The 19,731-nt window shown below is 45.4% G+C and overlaps 1 long non-coding RNA gene across 1 annotated transcript; it reads left to right on the top strand.

Annotated features, from left to right (window-relative positions):
* Positions 1 to 14,697: 14,697 nt before the first annotated feature.
* LOC309520690 lies at positions 14,698 to 17,652 on the top strand. The gene is made up of 2 exons (XR_014214294.1): positions 14,698 to 14,848; positions 17,192 to 17,652. It is a non-coding gene; the product is annotated as an uncharacterized lncRNA (long non-coding RNA).
* Positions 17,653 to 19,731: the final 2,079 nt, after the last annotated feature.

The raw sequence follows: 19,731 nt of genomic DNA, 5'->3' as shown, positions 1-19,731 counted from the left end.
CAATAGTCAGCAGTAAAACACAGGCTTTGTATATCAAAGCCCTGTTCAGTTCAGTAATTAGCATCTCCATCATAGATTTGCCACTGACACAGACTCCTAGACAACCATGACTGGTCAAAGGAGGATCAGCTACTGTAAGTGAGAAGGATCAACAGTTTGACTAAGAGGGGGAATGGCCCCATAGCTCTGTGGGTAGCACAATTGCTTTGCATGCAGAAGAAGGCCACAGATTCAATCAGATAGGGCTGGGTCTGCAGAGCTACTGTCAGTCAAGGTAGACAACATTGAGCAATCTGTAGCCAATGGTCTGGCTCCATACAAGGCAACTTTGTTTGTTCCTATGGAGGAGGACTGTGGCTCAGAAGTAGAGCATTGGCTTTGCATGCAGAAGGTCCCAGGTTCAATCCCTGGATCCTCTGGGAAGGGTTGAACTTAACAATCTAATCAAGATAAAGGCCATTCAAAGGTTCAGTACATCACTAGGAATTCCATCAGGTTCTAGAAAGGGGAGAGATGGGTCTGCAGGGCCTCTTCCCCTTCCTTGCTAAAGGACGAGTTTCATCAGGCTCGTCCCACCACTATTCTTTACAGCAGCCATTCCATCAGGGTGGAATACAATGCCCATCTCCCTTTACCTTTGGTCCGGCTGGCTATGAAAGTTGGGAGCCCAAGTATCTAAGTCCCAAGTTGTTAATGAGTTTCTAAGTTATCACAAGCATCTTGAATTTGGTTTGGTAAAATATTTTCATGAAAACAAGACAAGACAAAAGAGCCTACTGGATTCTGACAAAGACCCATCTGGGCCAACATCTGTTCTCCTAGTGGCCAACAAGATGCCTCAGTAGGAAGCCCATAAGCTTCTCCTGAGGACAGCAGCAGTCTGTTCACTTGTAATTTCCAGTAACTGATGACCAGAGGTGCAATGCTCCAGACATAGCCACCGCAGCCATTGATACCCTCAATCTCCGTAAATTTGCCTCATCCTATAAAAATGTCAGGAGAGCCTGCTGCATCATGCCAAAGGTGGCCCACCTTGTCCACAATCCTGTTCTCATCGTGGCCAACCAGATGCCTTAATGGGAAGGCTGGAAGCAGGGCCCAAGTGCAATGGTAGGTCTCCCCACTTTTGCTTCCCAGTAACTGGTATTTGGAGGCACACAGCCTCCACCAGTGGAGGTAGAACATAGCCATCGTGACTAGCAGTCATTGACCTCTCTGGTTGCAAATCTGCAAAGCGATTGGTCCTACTCAATTAGATTTGGCAGAAGGCTCCCTTGAAGAATGGCAGATCCATTGACAGTACGGAAAAAGTGAGGTCCTCACACTTACCCGGTCAATCACTGAGAAGACGTTGTTGTCAAGTCAAGTGTTGTCGAGCGAATGAGGATCGCTTGGAACAAAAGAGCTTTTTATACCATCTCCAGGCATTCCATCTCAGAAACCAGTGGCATTCTGAAAGAGCTTTTGACGCACCCTTGACCTCAGATTTCCTTAACTCCCCACCATCTTGCATTAATGAGTTTTGACTCATCCCTACATCAGATTCCTATCTTCCGTTACACTCGAGTATTCTCAAGTATGTTATTCACCTGTGACTGTGGGTGCCTTCTGTCAGTATGAGTTGTTGTTTGAACCTAGGACCTTTGGCAGGAAAGGGAGATGATCTGCCACTGGGCCTTGGTCTCAATATAGAACATAAGGAATTCTCTTATGCCAATCAGTCTGCAGTTTTTTAGACAGATGCTGCAGATTTTACCTGTGCATGCAGAGTTGATGCTCTGCCACTGAGCCACCTTTATATTACTACTCTTCCACAGTGCTATGGTCCTTAGCCTAAAAATCAAGTGAGATTTCAGTCCTGGTGTTCTTGAATAAAAATCTGGTTTACACAGGAGGATGTTTGCTACAGAGTCAGACCATGGTACATCTATCTCAGTGTTCAACGCACTGAATGGGCATTGAGTCTTTGGGGCTGTTGTCCAATTGTAATCATTTACCATTAGCTGCTCAGATATTTTTATATTACTCTGCTGCCTTGCAGTTATACACATTCGTGAGAAAGGCTTCAGAAGTGAACCCTGAGGAAAAAGCCATTTCTGCTGCCTTATGATTTACCATCAGGAGAAGAATCCCTACACAAATACAGAGTGGAGTCCTTAAGAAGGTAAGACAGTGTCTTCCTTGCCTCCTTCCAGCAACTCCTGCAGCCAAACAGGGGCCACATGAAATGCTCTCCCCCCCCCCTTTGTATCACACCAGCAAAGCAGAGAGTGGATTCTTATAATCTGGCAGCCCAGGAACTCTATGCATATGGCCCAGGCTTGTGCCCTAGAGATGACTCTTTGGTGCTGCTAAAGTAGCAAAAACCACATGGGAGGCAGCAGTTGTGAATCAGTGGTCTCTGCAGCCACAACACGTGCCGTGATTTTCCAGTGGTTCAACTTCACCGTCAGAGGTGCACTAAATTGTCTCTCAGGCCAGATGGATCCCAGCAATGGGGAGGCGGCATGTAATTGTCCTTAATGATTGTCATTAATACCCCAGGGAGAACAGATTGGGTGTCTGTAAAGATGAAAAAACAGGGGGGGGGGCAGAAAATGGACCTATTTTTAAAAAGTGCACAACTCCAGTCTAGGTGGGGCCCTTTTTTCTGTCTTTCAGTGAATGGGAAGAACATACTTTTAAAACAAAGAAAGAAAGAGGCATGTAGACTAAATTTAAAATAGTGGAAGAGATTATTTTAAAAATCTGGTTCCACATGGTTGCAAATTTAGCCCAGACCATCCCTAGTGGGAGTTTCACTGCATATCCTATAAAACATAGCCTCTTTATGTTTGAGTTTCCTGATTATTCTGCTCGAGATTTTGTCGCTCATTTCATCCTGAGTTTGGAAGAGGGTGAGCATGATCTTATTGGAGGGTGAGGTAGCTGGACTTATATCAGGTTTAATGTTCAATTCCATGGGGACATTTTGGAGGAGCTGCTTCACTTTTTCCTTGGGACTCGTGTTTCACCACTCTTTCACAAATGTTCTGATTCCTCCTTTTCAGCTCTGTATTTCAGGTATATGTAAAGGCACCTGCTGAGATTATTTTTTAAAAGATTTAGGATGAAGAGGATCAAAGAAATTCATGGAAGATAAGACTGGATAAGTGGATAGTTAATGGAAATCCTAAGTGGAAGGGTCTTTGTCTTTGTCCATGAAGATCAGACCTCTCCATTCTGAAGGAAATCAGCCCTGAGTGCTCACTGGAAGGACAGATCCTGAAGCTGAGGCGCCAATACTTTGGCCACCTCATGAGAAAAGAAGACTCCCTGGAAAAGACCCTGATGTTGGGAAAGATGGAGGGCACAAGGAGAAGGGGATGACAGAGGACGAGATGGTTGGACAGTGTTTTCGAAGCTACCAGCATGAGTTTGACCAAACTGCGCAAGGCAGTGGAAGACAGGAGTGCCTGGTGTGTTCTGGTCCAGGGGGTCACAAAGAGTCGGACATGAATAAATGACTAAACAACAACAAACAGGTGGGAGGGTTGCTGTTTCACACAGGCATCTGAATGGCAACAGTAAGGACAGGGTGCTGGACTAGATGGGATCTTCTTCTGTCCTTATGGGAACATGTGAAGCCTTATGGGAACATGTGACTATTGGCTAATCTAGCTCTGGCAGAGGCTCTCCAAGATTTCACACAGGGAGTCATTTCAAGCCCTACCTGGAGGTTCCAGCAATACAATCTGTTGTAGCAGGCAGATGACTCACCCTTTGACTAATGTTTCCTTATTCGTTGTTGACTTGTTTGTATTTATATTTCACCACCTGCCCTAGGGCAGCTTATACGATGGCCATAATAACAGAGTCAAGTAAAATCAGTGAAGGAGATCAGTTGCAGGACCAGGACAAAACAGAGGATTGCCCCAATATCCAACCAGTTGTCATTATTGCTATGAGGTAGGCAAAACCACCAGGTCACAGGCAACATATGCACCTTTTAAGCAGATGTAGGGCACAAATGGCCTCCAGATGTTACTGGACTACAGTACCCATCATACTTGACCATTGAGAATCTATGCTGGGACTCATTGCAGTTGGAGTTTAACAACATATGGATGGCCATGGGCTCCCAATTCCTTCACACCCATGTGTGTGCATTTAATATGTGATCCCCAATTGGTTGAGACATGTTTCTAGGACACAGGCAGAAAACTTGGAACCTTCAAAATATTGATGGACTACAAATCTCATCATTTCTGACTGTTTCCCATACTGGATGGGGGCTTATGGGAAAGCTGGTTGAAGAACCTCTGGAGGACCACCATAACATTTTGGACAAAACAGGATGGGATGGACAAATTATTGAATACCAGCAAGACTGAAATAGAAGGGATTTGGCTGCTTAACCCATCCCCACCTGGTGGCCTTCCTTGAGGGAATTCTGGAAAGGGGAAATCATCTCTCCTTTGCAGATGGGGGTCAGAATGTGATACTATACTAGGCAGGGCACTGGTCTGATCCAGCTTGGTTCTTTGATTGTTCTGATTCCATATGATGGGGAATTTGAGAATTGGTTAGGGGAATGCCCTGATTTCTCCTAGCCCAGCTTCTGAGATGATTTCCACCACTTTCCTGTAGATTACCATGGAAAATGAGCTGAAACAAATCAAAGCACTGGATGGGTTTCATTCACTAAGGAAGGGAGGAAGACCTACTGAATGCAGCATATGAATGAAGCTATCCCATGGTTGACCTGTATATTCCACCCAGATTATTTTCCTATCTCAAATCCACCACCTCCTGCCAATTACGAGCAGAGTAGTCACATCCTAAGCAATTATCATGCCCACACACTCCTCTGCAGGATGCTATCAACTTCAAACATTACTTATAAAAGTCCTGTAGGTTTAGGTGTCAATTCATCAGCAGAACCCTTGGTGAAGCACCCAACTTGAGCGATCATTGGTTATGCAATGTAAGCTTCAGGTGTGGCTTCCAGCCATAAGACACATCCAGTAGTCACAAGAACATGATATGGTGACAAGCCTGTTGAATGTCAACCAAGGAGAAGAAATGTAGTTCAGTACTAGAGCACCTGTATTACATGAAGAAGGTTGCTGGTTTACTCCCTGGCACCTTCTGGCACCTCCAAGTAGATCAGGGAGATGCTCTCTGAACCACTGGAGATCCACTGCCAATCAGGATAGACAAGACTGAGGTTGATGGACCAAGGCTTTGACATACTTAGTGTCAGGGACTGGCAGGACTCTGAGAAGTGTGCACCATGGAAGGGGAGATGGAATCTGACCCAGGAGAGGAGTCCTGTGTTTTGTGGGGAACTGTCCTGGTCAGGAGGCCAGAGTCAGAGGCAGGGGGAGCTTCAGAGCTGGAGGGTGGAGTGCAGGATGGGTTGGAACAAGAGGAGGAAGCGGTAGGTGGTTTTGTCTTGAAGCTGCCGCAAGACTCAGCCAATGGATTCATTCACTAGCTGAAGACGCTAGACTAGGTGGGCCATTGGCCTGATCTGTAATAGCTCTTCTTATGTTCTTATAAGTGAAGGTGAGAACCACAACCTTCATACCCTGCCCATGGGCTCCTGGAGGAATCTTCTTTGCACATAGCTTGTGGGAGGTGTTTTGATCCAGTGGATGCATCCACTCGCAGAAGAACTGGGTGTGATTTTATTGCCAAGTCCACCTTTCACCTATATTCATGTAAACACACACTCACATATATATATATATAGGGCAGGTGCCTTCAGTGGAAGAACGTGTCAAAACACCACCCAGAGGCAGGGGGCAGGGAATGTCCCCAAGGGGGCAGGGGGAGCTGTCTGCAGCTCACATCACATTCTCTCTCACACGCAGCCTCTCCTCCCCCATCTGGGAGCTGGAGGGGCTGTGGATGGAGCTGCATGTGGCCCAGCCCAGCCCAGGAGAGGGGCAGCAGCTCTCTGCCTCCAACTCTCCACTTTGCCCCTGGGCCAAACATGACCCAGAAGTGGAGCTGCACGGAAGGAAGCTGCCTCACCAGCTCCGGAGCCAGGCTCTGATGGGAGCCTGTTGTGGGGTGCCTAGTCGTGCCCCCTCCAGAAAATGCACCTGGGGATACGCTCCTCCCAGTCCCCATGTTATGCCACTAGGTGCCTTCCCTGTAGTCTTCAGCAAATGTAAAAAATTAAAATGTTTAAACAAGTTTATCCAGATGTTTAGAAGGTTGATGAGAGTTTTAATCGGTTTTTAGTTATTATTTTAACTCTCCAGAAGTCTTAAATTATTGTTATTAGTTCTTCTCACTGATAATTTAATTTTTTTAATTTTTTTGTAAACTGCTTTCAGGGTGTTTTCTTTTTTTACAATCCAGCAGTGTATAAATTTTATGATATAGATGTCATGAACACTTCTGCCCAAGGTATAAGCTCTCCAGAGGAGTCAGAAAGCAGCTGACAAGAGAGAGGCTCGCGTTCTTCCCAGACAGCTGCGAACGGTAGTTTATCAACTCCCCCTCACTGTGATAATGACAGGAATGCAGAGAGTGTGCTAGACAGCAACCAACTCTTTCAAATGATACAGGCAATGTCAGAAGGCGGGAGGGAAAGCAGTTTGACACTGGAAGGGAAGTTAATTCATCCAAGGAGCAGACGTATGAGAAAGGTCTTAGATAGAAAACAAAGCCAGAAACAGAAAGGGCATAGGTTCTGGATAGTCTGCCATACCTGAAATCACTCCCCAGAAGGGTCAACTGATTCATAAGTCACGGGCATGCGGATGGGCATCTGAGGCTGAGTGTTTGTATTGCAATAAATCTTCAAGCTAATTACAACTTGCATGCTGTGTTAACAAGACGGCAGCCTGGCTCTTGACAATAAATAAACTAGATTCCTATAGTTTAAGGCTATCAGTGGCTTCTAGTCCTGATGGTTATATTCCCTCCAGAGTAAGAGGTCAGCATACGTCTGCATTCCACTTCCTAGAGATTGCAAGTCAGGGAAAGTGCTGTTAAACCTGCAACTTGTTCTGGACTTCCTATCAGCAACTGGTTCGGAAATGAGAGGACTTGATGCTAGACTAGATGGGCCATTGGCCTAATCCATAATAGCTCTCCCAATGTACTTATGAGTAAAAAGTAAGGGAGGACTCTTTCCTTCATGTCCTGCCTAGGGGCTCCTGGAGTAATCTGACCGGCCACAGTAAGAGCAAGATTCTAGACTGACCTTTGGTCTGATCCAGAAGGATCCCTCTGATATGTTTTACATTCAGATCCCCGATACCGCCTATGCTCTCCAAAGCCTCCATCATAAAGAAGTCTTTTTATTTTCCCCAGATTGCTCTCTGGTGCAATCTGAGCTACCTTGCCCTGGAGGCTCCTTCACCAGCCCAGCCCAGAATCCAGGCAGAAACATCTAGGGTTCATTGGCAAACTAGCATTGTTCATTTGATGACTGTACAGCAGTGGGTGGAAAAACTCATGATATACCAAATAAATCTACATGTGCAGGAAAGGGGACAGGTAGACCACAGGTAGTGGTGGGGGAGCTCTTCCCCAGCTGCATTCAGACTTTGGGTGCAATGCCAGCAACTCCCGGCTGGTTGCCCAGGAACATACAAAGACAAAGGAATGTTCCTTACCGTCCTATTTTTATTCAGTATTTACAGAGGCTATAGAACCCAGCCTCTTGGATAATGGAGGGAATCTCCATCCCTCGTCTCTCTCACTTCCTCAATCGTCACTTCTACAGGTGCTGCTACATGCCCTCTGTCTTTGAGCTCTTTGTTCTCCTACTTTCGAGACACACCAGGTTCTGGGAGAGGGGGTCTGGAATGCTTTATAAAGACACTGTGTCCATCAGTTGTTGCCCTCCTGGTGGTTCCCCTTCCCCCTCCTCCTCTCCCAGTACTTCCCAACTTTTCTCCTCATCTGCCTCTGAGCTGTGACCTCCATCAAACCCCTGTTGTAAATCTAAACTGTCTTCCTCTTCTCTGGAAGGGTCAGGCTGGGGAGGTGGTCTCCTCTTCTCTGGAAGAAGAGGCAGTCTTTGCCATTCCTCCTCTGCCCAGTCCCTGACATGCAGTTAGGCAATCTTTAACTCTGGATCTAGTGGTTGAATTAAGTACTCCTCTCTTCAACAGGTAATGTGTGGCAGGGACTGACAAGGAATGAGATCTTGGGGTCTCCTAGGAAGAAAAGTTGCAGCATTTGGGACTTCTTTGTTTAAAGAAAATAAATAATAGAAATTTTAAATAAATAAATGCAGGGCATAAAGAAAGTGGATAGAGAAAAGCTCTTCTCCCTCTCTCATAACACTAGAACTCACAGACATCCAACAAAGCTGAACACTGGAAGATTCAGGACAAATTAAAGAAAATGTGTAGAGATAAACTCATTCCCAAAGCTAGCAGTGTTGAACACCTACTTGGATGGTTTAGAAAGAGGTTTGGATACATTCTTGGAGGATTAGGCTATCCATGGTTATTAGTTCTGCCTTGGACGTAGTTGCAGAAAACTACAGGAGGAGAGAATTGCTGTTTTGCTTGAATCCTGCTTGCGTCTTGATGACTACTATAGCTGGTCTGCTTGAAGAATAGCTAAAGATGTCCCCTTCCTCCACCACTCATACCCAGTGCCGGATTTATGTACAGTGGTACCTCAGGTTACATACGCTTCAGGTTACATACGCTTCAGGTTACAGACTCCGCTAACCCAGAAATAGCACCTTGGGTTAAGTACTTTGCTTCAGGATGAGAACAGAAATCGTGCGGCAGGAGGCCCCATTAGCTAATGTGGTGCTTCCGGTTAAGAACAGTTTCAGGTTAAGAACGGACCTGAGGAACAAATTAAGGTCTTAACCCGAGGTACCACTGTATAATCTAAACAAGCTCTAGCTTAGGGCCTCACTCTCTTGGGGGCCCCCCAAAAAAATAAAAGGGGAAAAACCTGGATGTACATGTCCAAAATATAAGATAAAAAAACGAATAAAACCTACACACAGCAACAGTGTTTTATGTTGTGTAGGCTCCTGTGATGTAAGTCATGGGCCCTACCAGCTAGCCTGCTCCCTAAAATATCACTGCTTCGCTCATTTCTATATACAGTGGTACTTTCGTTCTCAAACTTAATCCGTTCCGGAACTCTGTTGGACGTATAAAGGGCCCCATTACCTTCAGTAGCTTAGGGCCTCATCAAACCTTAATCCGGCCCTGTTCATACCCCAATTCCTGCCTTTTGACCCTTCCCTTTTCCCCTTTCATGGTGTGTAGAAACTAGGACTGTTTCCCACAGAACTCCATCAGACTCATGGCACCAATCCAGGGCCCCCCAGTCAGCTTGCCTTGCCATGAGGAAATTCAGGAATCAGCCCACACACCTGGATTTGTTCAGTGGTGAGGCTAATGTTTATCTTATTTGTATTAAATTAAACATTGGTTTGGTTTAATTAAACATAGGTCCAGGAGGGGGCCAGAGGAAGAAACATTACCGTACATCTCCTCCCCACTGCTCTACATAAACCCCAAAATGTATTTTTCATCGCTTGACATTTTCCATAATCAGGCTGAAATAGAATTTGGCATTATTTTGCTTCATCCTTAGGTACCCTGCCTGTCCCAATCACCAAACATGTGAATATGTTTCTCTCTTTCTCTCTTCCAGACAAAACACTACCTTTAAATGCTCTAATTTAAGCCCAATAGGGGTGGCGCTGTGGGTTAAACAACAGAGCCTAGGACTTGCTGATCAGAAGGTCGGCGGTTTGAGTCCCCACGACAGGGTGAGCTCCCGTTCCTCGGTCCCTGCTCCTGCCAACCTAGCAATTTGAAAGCACGTCAAAGTGCAAGTAGATAAATAGGTACTGCTCCGGCGCTGTTTCTGTGCGCTGCTCTGGTTCGCCAGAAGCGGCTTAGTCCTGCTGGCCACATGACCCGGAAGCTGTATGCCGGCTCCCTCGGCCAATAAAGCGAGATGAGCGCCGCAACCCCAGAGTCGGCCATGACTGGACCTAATGGTCAGGGGTCCCTATACCTTTACCTTTTATGCCTCAGCCCTAAGCACAAGAGTTACCTAAGCACGTCAAGAGAGCCCCCCTGTTCCTACCTACCAATATCAGGTTCTACTTTCATGTTCTGTTCACCTCTGACCTTTAAATGTATTTATTTGTTAATTGCCCAAAATATACATTTTCATGCAACTAGGAGGCCAAACAAATGGATTCCAATTGGCACTTCTTTTGGGAAGGGTAACAACAGAAGTCCCCCCCAAAACAAAAGAATTTATTATTATATGCCACCATTGCGGCTAGAATCTTATTGGCACAAAGGTGGAGAACGAGTACGGTACCCACCAAGGAATAGTGACAGTTTAAAATGCTTAATATGCTGAATTGACAGGTACAATGAAGAGGATAAGAGAAAAGGGTGATAAAGAATATAAGAAGGATTGGAAAATGTTTATTGAAATTATTAAGAATCAGTATAAACAAGTAAATAACCTAGTGGGTCTTGAGTAAATGCAGCAGAATAGACGTTAATAGAATTTAAAGAAATTTGAAGATTAAAAATTTGGAATATGTGATTTAAAAGAAAAAGGGAAAAAACAGGAAATGAGTGGAAGGGAAGTCACCAGGTATTTAGTTGTATGTTGAGATTCATATGAAAGTTGTGCAACTGGGGGGGTGGATGGAATGGGATGTGGGATGTGTGTTTTTCTTTTCTGTCTCTGTCTCAAAAATGCAATTTTTAAAAAATGGATTCCAATTGCCATATCCCCAGTTGCCACACTAGACTCACCTCCCCACACCTCCACGTCAGGTGTGGGAGAGGTGGAGACTGGCTTTGGGGCTTGCTGCAAGTGCAAGTATTGCATTGAAGCCAGAGAAGAAAAATATCTTCTAAAGACCTGGCTCAAGTTGCTCCCACGAAGGATTTCGGGTTGCTTTCTTTTGGGTCACCTGGTTTCATCGTGACATCGAGTGACTGGTATGTGGGAGATGTATAAAGCCCTAAACAATTTCCCAAAGGAAGCCCTTTTTCTTCTCAATAGATGTGAAGAACATGATCTGCATTGGCTCCCAGTATGTTTCCAAGCGCAATTCAAAGTGTTGGTGCTGACCTTTAAAGCCCTAAATGGCCTCGGTCCAGTAGACCTGAAGGAGTGTCTCCACCCCCATCGTTCTGCCCGGACACTGAGGTCCAGCAACGAGGGCCTTCTGGCAGTTCCCTCACTGCGAGAAGTGAGGTTACAGAGAACCAGATAGAGGGCCTTCTTGGTAGTGGCACCCGCCCTGTGGAACGCCCTCCCTTCAGAAGTAGCTATCCTATTTTTAAAAGACATCTGAAGGCAGCCCTTCAGTTAAACATGTCATAAAGATATACAGGGAAATCCAGTAGGGAAATGTGGGACTCCACAGCGCCATCTGTTGTCACAGTGTTATATTGCATATACAATGCAAATACAGTGGTAAATTGGAAGCTGAACGGAATCCGTTCCGGAAGTCCGTTTGACTTCCAAAACATTTGGGAACCAAGGCACAGCTTCCAATTGGCTGCAGGAAGCTTCTACAGCCAACCGGAAGCCGCAGAAGTAGTGTCAGATGTTCATGTTCCACAGAACATTCGAAAACCAGAACAATCACTTTGGTTTTTGATCATCTGGGAGCCAAAACATTCGACTCCCAATGTGTTTGAAAACCAAGGTACAACTGTATAACACTTTTTCTTTACCAGTGTAGCTGAGTCCCCTGTCTTCATTTTGTGGAACTGTTTTGAAAAACTTCATATTGTTCAATCATTTGTTGTTTTCCACCCTGGGCTCCTTTGGGAGGTAGGGTGCAACATAAACGTAGCAAATAAATAAACAAAATTTCCAGGGATAGTGGGGGCACTATGAAGCTGAATGTTGGAAGATTCGCTACAGATAAAAGAAGGTACTTCTTAATGCAGCTTATCATTAAACTATGGAACTCATTCCCAAATGATTCAGTAATACACACCAACTTGAAAGCTTTAAAAGAGGATTTCACAAATTTAAGGAGAATAAGGTTATGAGTTCTTAAAGAAATGGGAGTGCCTGATCACCTCATCTGTCTCCTGCGAAATCTCTATGTGGGACATGAAGCTACAGTTAGAACTGGATATGGAACAACTGATTGGTTCCAAATTGGGAAAGGAGTACGGCAAGGCTGTATATTGTCTCCCTGCTTATTTAACTTATATGCAGAATTCATCATGCGAAAGGCTGGGCTGGATGAATCCCAAGCCGGAATTAAGATTGCCGGAAGAAATATCAACAACCTCAGATATGCAGATGACACAACCTTGATGGCAGAAAGTGAAGAGGAATTAAAGAACCTTTTAATGAGGGTGAAAGAGGAGAGCGCAAAATATGGTCTGAAGCTCAACATCAAAAAAACGAAGATCATGGCCACTGGGCCCATCACCTCCTGGCAAATAGATGGGGAAGAAATGGAGGCAGTGAGAGATTTTACTTTCCTGGGCTCCATGATCAGTGCAGATGGTGACAGCAGTCATGAAATTAAAAGACGCCTGCTCCTTGGGAGAAAGACGATGGCAAACTTAGACAACATCTTAAAAAGTAGAGACATCACCTTGCCAACAAAGGTCCGTATAGTAAAAGCCATGGTTTTCCCAGTAGTGATGTATGGAAGTGAGAGCTGGACCATAAAGATGGCTGATCGCCGAAGAATTGATGCTTTTGAATTATGGTGCTGGAGGAGACTCTTGAGAGTCCCATGGACTGCAAGAAGATCAAACCTATCCATTCTTAAGGAAAAGACTCTCCTCCCTGCAAGAGAGGGGAGTGGTTGTGAGTGGTTCCATTCTGAAGGAAATCAGCCCTGAGTGCTCACTGGAAGGACAGATCATGAAGCTGAGGCTCCAATACTTTGGCCACCTCATGAGAAGAGAAGACTCCCTGGAAAAGACCCTGATGTTGGGAAAGATGGAGGGCACAAGGAGAAGGGGACGACAGAGAATGAGATGGTTGGATGGTGTTCTTGAAGCTACTAGCATGAGTTTGATCAAACTGCGGGAGGCAGTGGAGGACAGAAGTGCCTGGCGTGCTCTGGTCCATGGGGTCACAAAGAGTCGGACACGACTAAATGACTAAACAACAACAACAACAACAACAACAAGGTTATGAGGTCCATATAGTTAAAGCTATGGTTTTCCCAGTAGTGATGTATGCAAGTGAGAGCTGGACCGTAAATAAGGCTGATCGCCGAAGAATTGATGCTTTTGAATTGTGGTGCTGGAGGAGACTCTTGAGAGTCCCATGGACTGCAAGAAGATCAAACCTATCCATTCTTAAGGAAAAGACTCTCCTCCCTGCAAGAGAGGGGAGTGGTTGTGGGCGGGAGCCCGGACTCCGCCCTGGCAGGGGCCTTAGCCCCTGCCCCTCCTTACCTTCTCCTCCCCCTCAGTCCTCGTCGTCCTGCAGTTGGATGAGCATCAACAGGCTCCACCCACTGTTGAATAAACCCACCACCTATAGTCATCCAATGCCTAAGCCAATACCTTTTCACCGCTGTAATCAATAAAGTTGTGGCCTTTTCTTGCCCATTAACCTTATACCACGTGTCCATGTGTATTTATTTCACTTAGCGGGGTTGGGGCCCTCGATCCACAATCAGCCCTGAGTGCTCACTGGAAGGCCAAATCCTGAAGCTGAGGCTCCAAGACTTTGGCCACCTCATGAGAAGAGAAGACTCCCTGGAAAAGACCCGGATGTTGGGAAAGATTGAGGGCACAAAGAGAAGGAGACAACGGAGGATGAGATTGTTGGACAGTGTTCTCAAAGCTACTAACATGAGTCTGACCAAACTGCGGGAGGCAGTGGGAGACAGGGGTGCTCTGGTCCATGGGGTCACGAAGAGTTGGACACGACTAAACAACTAAACAACAACAACAACAAGCTACCAGCTAAGGTGGCTATGCTCTGCCTCCATTGTTGAAAGCAGTACAGTGGTACCTTGGTTTTGGAACATAATCCATTCTGGAAAAACATTCGGCTTCCGAAATGTTAAAAAACCGAAGCTTTTACTTTCCGGAAGCATTTACTTACAGAAAACTCAATACAAAAGCCGCGTGGTACGTTTGACTTCTGAAAAGCATTCAAAAACTGAAGCAGTTACTTCTGGGTTTCCAGCTCTCGGAAACCGAAACATTCGACTTCCGAGACATTCAAAAACTGAGGTACCACTGTAATGCTTTTGGATACCAGTTGCTGGAAAGCACAGAAGGGGAAACTGTGCTTGTGTTCAGGTCCTGCTTGCAGTTTTCCCATTGAGGCACCTGGGAGGCCACTATAAGAACAAGAATTGGGCTAGGTGGCCCATTGACTTGAGCAGCAGTCTCCTTATGTTCTTACTGGAATCTTGTTTCCAAGCTCTGTCCTAGGTCCCTGAAGATACATCTTCCCCAAAGTTCAAATATATTTCCCCCGTACCATATTGCAAGGGTAATTTGTCATTTGCATCCCATCCCAAAGTGCTGGAATTTATGATTTCAGAGGAACAGATGTGAAAGGCTTCGGGACACGTACAAGCCACCCATTAAGCTGTCAATTAAATTGTTATAGAGTGGCGTGAAGAATTCCCCAAGAGAAACCCACACGTTATTCAGTAACTGGAGATAACCATCTCTCGTCAGTCAGCACAATTAATGCAAATCGTTGTGTCATTAAGGCCAGGCATTGGATGGTGCGAGAGCCAATGGGCCTTCTCAGAACTCATCACCATTTCTGAAAGAGGGCATTGGGAGATGCTATAAAAGGTCCTTTATCTCAAGCTCTTCTCATTCGCTCAGCAACACCTGACTTGACCAACGCTTGACTCGGTGATCAATAGGTGAGTAGGAGGACCTCCTAGCTATTAATGGGTCTATCAGATGCAGGGAGAAGCATTCTTAGAAGTTCAAAACCCTGGAGATGCTGTGGATTTTTCAGTGGCTAAAGGAAGTCCTTCTTCACATGGTGCATAGTTAAACTATGGAATTAGATATTATTTTTTATTGTTATTAGGGACACGGTGGCGCTGTGGGTTAAACCACAGAGCCTAGGACTTGCCAATCAGAAGGTCGGCAGTTCGAATCCCCGCGAGGAGGTGAGCTCCCGTTGCTCGGTCCCTGCTCCTGCCAGCCTAGCAGTTCAAAAGCACGTCAAAGTGCAAGTAGATGAATAGGTACCGCTCTGGCGGGAAGGTAAACAGCTTTTCCATGTGCTGCTAGGGTTTGCCAGAAGTGGCTTAGTCATGCTGGCCACATCACCTGGAAGCTGTACACTGGCTCCCTTGGCCAATAAAATGAGATGAGCGCTGCAACCCCAGAGTCGGTCAAGACTGGACCTAACGGTCAAGGGTCCCTTTACCTTTACCTTTACCTTTACCTTAACCTTATTATTATTATTATTATTATTATTATTATTATTATTATTATTTATATACTGCCTTTCATCCGAAGATCTCACAACATAAAAATACAGGATAAAAGCACAAGAAGTCGTGGTGGTCACCAACTTGGATGACTTTATAAGGGGATTAGATGAACTCATGGAGGAAAAGGCTATCAGTGCCTACTAGCCACAATAATGATGTTCTCCTTCCACTCTTTGGGGCAGTATACTTCTGAATATCGCTTGCTGCAAATCACAGGTGGGGAGAGCACTCTTGTACTCAACATTTGACTGCAAGCCTCCCATGGGCATCAGGATGGCCCCTATGTGAATAGTAGAACTTTTCTTATGTTCAAATCAGTGAGTAAGTGAAGGTTTAACTCCATGCCCTGCCTGTGGTCTTCCTGCTTGAATCTGATTGGCCACCATGAGAACAGGATGTTGTACCAGATGGGTCCTTGGCCTGATCCAGCAGGTCTCCACTGCATGCGGTGCATTTGTTCCATCACGGAACAATTTTTCTAGCAGCCCAGGTAGCTATAACTGATCAGACCATTGGTCCATCTTGCCTACTAGTAGCGGCTCTCCAAGGTGCCAGGCAATGGTTTATCCCAAGTTTCCACAAACCAGTGGGCTATCAATGCTTTGAACTACAACACTCACCATTCCTGATCATTGGCCAGGCTGACTTATGGGATTGATGGGAGCTGTAGTCCAAACTATTCCCCAAGCTGGGGGAAAGACTGGTCTCTCCTTTCAACTGGAGACTTCAAACATAAAACCTTCTGCTTGCAAAGCATGTGAGGTCCTGCCAACAGATAGTCCTTCTCAAGGGACATAGAGCTATTCAATGCTTTGATCAGATTATATATTTGCATAGACATAAGTCATACCTCGAGTTGCGTTTGCTTCACATTGTATTTTTTCAGGTTAAGAACGCGGCAAACCCGGAAGTGTTGGCTTCCAAGTTTGCCACATTGCGCATGCGCAGGAGCAATCTGTGTGCTTCGTGCATGCGCAGGAGCGCTCTATCACGTCACACACACACAGAGAGAAGCAGTGCTCCACTTATGGACTTTTCAGGGTGCGAACGGCACCCCAGAATGGATTGCATCTATAAGTAGAGGTACCACTGTATATGGAGGAACCTTTGTGTAATTTATTTGAATTTTTAGGATATGCACATCATAGAATTGTAGAGTTGGAAGGTACACCAAGGGTCATCTTGCCCAATCTCCTCCAATGCAGGTATAAAAACATAGAAACATCAGAACATAGGAAGCTGGAAATACAAGATACTTCCTTCCATGGAATCAGACCATTGGACAATATAGCTCAGTATTGCCTACACTGATTGGCAGTAGCTCTCTGGGGTTTTGTGCAATCATCTCTCACTGTTCTACCAGGAGATGCCAGAGATTGAAATGGGGACCTTTGGCATGTCAAGCAGATGCACTGAGCTACAGCTCAGGTCCTGATATCTCTTAGTATATGTATAGATATAGGTTTCTCTGGGAGGTTTAGGTTGGTGGTGGCAGAGAATACCTATAAATGTTTGTGTTGTTTGTAGGAAATCCCACAGCATAACATAAATCTGAATTCCTCACAGACCTTTTTCCTCCAGTCATTCCTGGAATTCAGTTCCCATCAGCCCAAGTGACCCCGGCAAATGGTCAGGGAGCATGTTTAATCATAACCCACCATCTTCTGGAGGGCCGCCAAATCCCTTTGACTTCAAAGGTTCTGCTGTCTTTGAGCCCCAAAATGACGTCAATCTCTATCTCTTTCTCTCTTCCCCAAGGGTTATCCAATCCACAGAAAAGATGAGCCAACAACAACAAAGAGGAAGCTGCTGCTGTTGTGGTGGTAGAGGCTGTGGGTGCTGCGGTGGCAGCCGCAGTGGCGGGGGATGTTGTGGTGGCAGCCGCAGTGTGGTTTCCTCTCAGCAGAGTCAGAGCAGCGGTGGATGTTGTGGCGGCAGTAGCGGCAGTAGCGGTGGCGGATGTTGCGGCGGCAGCAGAGGTGGTGGATGCTGTGGTGGCAGCAGCGGCGGCGGATGTTGTGGTGGACAACAAAGTCAACAGAAAGTCTTCCCCCAGAAGCTGAAGTAGATGCCTTCAAGGATAGTTGAAATACTCAATTATTATCACCACTTCTTGCATATTCCCTTTCCTTCTTGCAAACCATAATTGGCTAAATGTGAATAATGTAAATGTTCAGACTTCTTTATTGAAAACTCATTAAAAGTTTCTTGCAAACCAAGATATCTGTGTGGTTGAGTTTTTCTGCTCCTCTATCTATATGTTTATGCCCAAGATGTACTCGTGGCGCATTGATTCCTACCCTTTAACCATGGGCTTCATTGACAGTAGGAAGCAGTAATGTTTTTAAATGCCAGTTGCATGCAGCCACAGGTCCTGGTTGCAGGGTTGCCATAGGTATCTAGTTGGGCACTGTAAGATCAGAATATGGGTCTACATGGGACAGCAGGCTCTTCTCGTGTTCTCATGACACTCTACATGGTGTTTCCTGCTTGGCAGGGGGTTGGACTCGATGGCCTTTGTGGTGTCTTCCAACTCTATGATGCTATGATTCTATACCCTGGGTAACAACAGTTAAAGTGTTTATTCCAGAGATGAGTAGATTAATGGAATTTGTCATGATCCCAGAATCCATCAGTGACCAGACCACCAAGCTAAAGGATATAACTGTCGAACCTTAGCTCTGTCTAAGGAACTGAACTGAGTTTCTGACTCTGAGGTGGATCAGAGTCCCAATGAACCTGAGACTGGCAGGTGGGAGCCCACCAAATAGATCCTACAGCACCAGGACTAATACCAGGGGTCACCAATGTGGTGGCCTCCATATGCCTTGGACTACATCTCTCATCATTCCTAACTATTGGCCATGCCAGTTGCTGCTGTTGGGGGTTGTGGTCCCCAGCACCTGAAGGGCACTATATTGGTTATCCTTGGCCTATAGGGAACCAATAGTGACAAAAACAAACCCCTGTATTGCAGTACAGAATAATCTGCTCAAATACAGCCGCAACACATGGCTAATGAATATAGTAAATGTATTATTACTAGTAGCAGAATGTCGCCCAAAACTTACAATTCATCAACTTCAAAATACAGTGGTACCTTGGTACAGTGGTTACATACGCTTCAGGTTACAGACTCCGCTAACCCAGAAATATTACCTCGGGTTAAGAACTTTGCTTCAGAATGAGAACAGAAATTGCATGCCGGCGGCGCAGCAGCAGCAGGAGGCCCCATTAGCTAAAGTGGTGCTTCAGGTTAAGAACAGTTTCAGGTTAAGAACAGACCTCCAGAACAAATTAAGTTCTTTACCCGAGGTACCACTGTAATATATATATCAGTCCATCACCAAGAAGTAGTCAATGAAATGAATTGCTGGCGGGGAACACCACAACGCCTTTCAATGGATGATGTCCAAGTCAGTATATCCAGATTGAATCAACTGTTTCGAAGATGAATCTTCTCCAACACTCTTGTTCTCCAACTGTGGGAGACATTTAGGTGAAGTGAACTGGAAAGAAGAGGCTACAAAGGCCCTTGGTTCAATTCCAACTATGCTTGGAGTCTGTTGTGCACTAAAGGGGGGAAAACTTGCTTTGCCCCCTGAACTCCTCCATAAGTCCAGGGGAAAAAAGAATTATAGCCCCCACCCTCCTCTAACCCCAGTGGAAGCTACTGCATTAGGTCAAATGGCCCACTGCTTCAACAACCTCAGTTTGTCCTCAGCCAGCCTCCGTCTGCCTATTTACAACAAGTCCAGGGGGCGTTCAGTCTCAGTGTTGTTCTTGCAGAACTCCAACAAGAAGAGGATGACGAGAAAACTAGAATGAGTTGGCCATGATTCTCATTGACTCTTGCCACACTTTCACAAATAAAATAACATTTTTCTCTCAAATACACTTCATTAAATTGCAGTTATATTTTTAAACTAATCCGACTGTGGGATAATTGTTTGAAACATATGTCAGTGGCTTCCTTTATTTCTAAGATCCATATCAGGAAAGACACCCCACACAACTGTGTCATGAGTGCTCTAGACATTGCACAAAGTGTAAAATATCTATACAGCAGTCAGCACACAATGGGTGCATGAGTCCTCAAATATACTAGAAAATTACACAAATTGTAAGAAGCTTTCAATAGGCTTTGAAAATATGTTAACCCTTTTAAAATCAGTTGATGCAGCAGTCTAGGCTGAGAGGCAGTGGCTTGCCCAAGATCACCCAACGAAATTCATGGTTGAGTGAGGATTTGAACCCTGTTCTCTCATGTTCTGGTCCAGCACTCTAACCACCAAACA

Source organism: Podarcis vaucheri (assembly GCF_965113315.1).
Source record: "Podarcis vaucheri genome assembly, chromosome: 16".
In the NCBI taxonomy this organism is placed as follows: domain Eukaryota; kingdom Metazoa; phylum Chordata; class Lepidosauria; order Squamata; family Lacertidae; genus Podarcis; species Podarcis vaucheri.
This window is presented reverse-complemented; position numbering and strand designations above follow the sequence as displayed.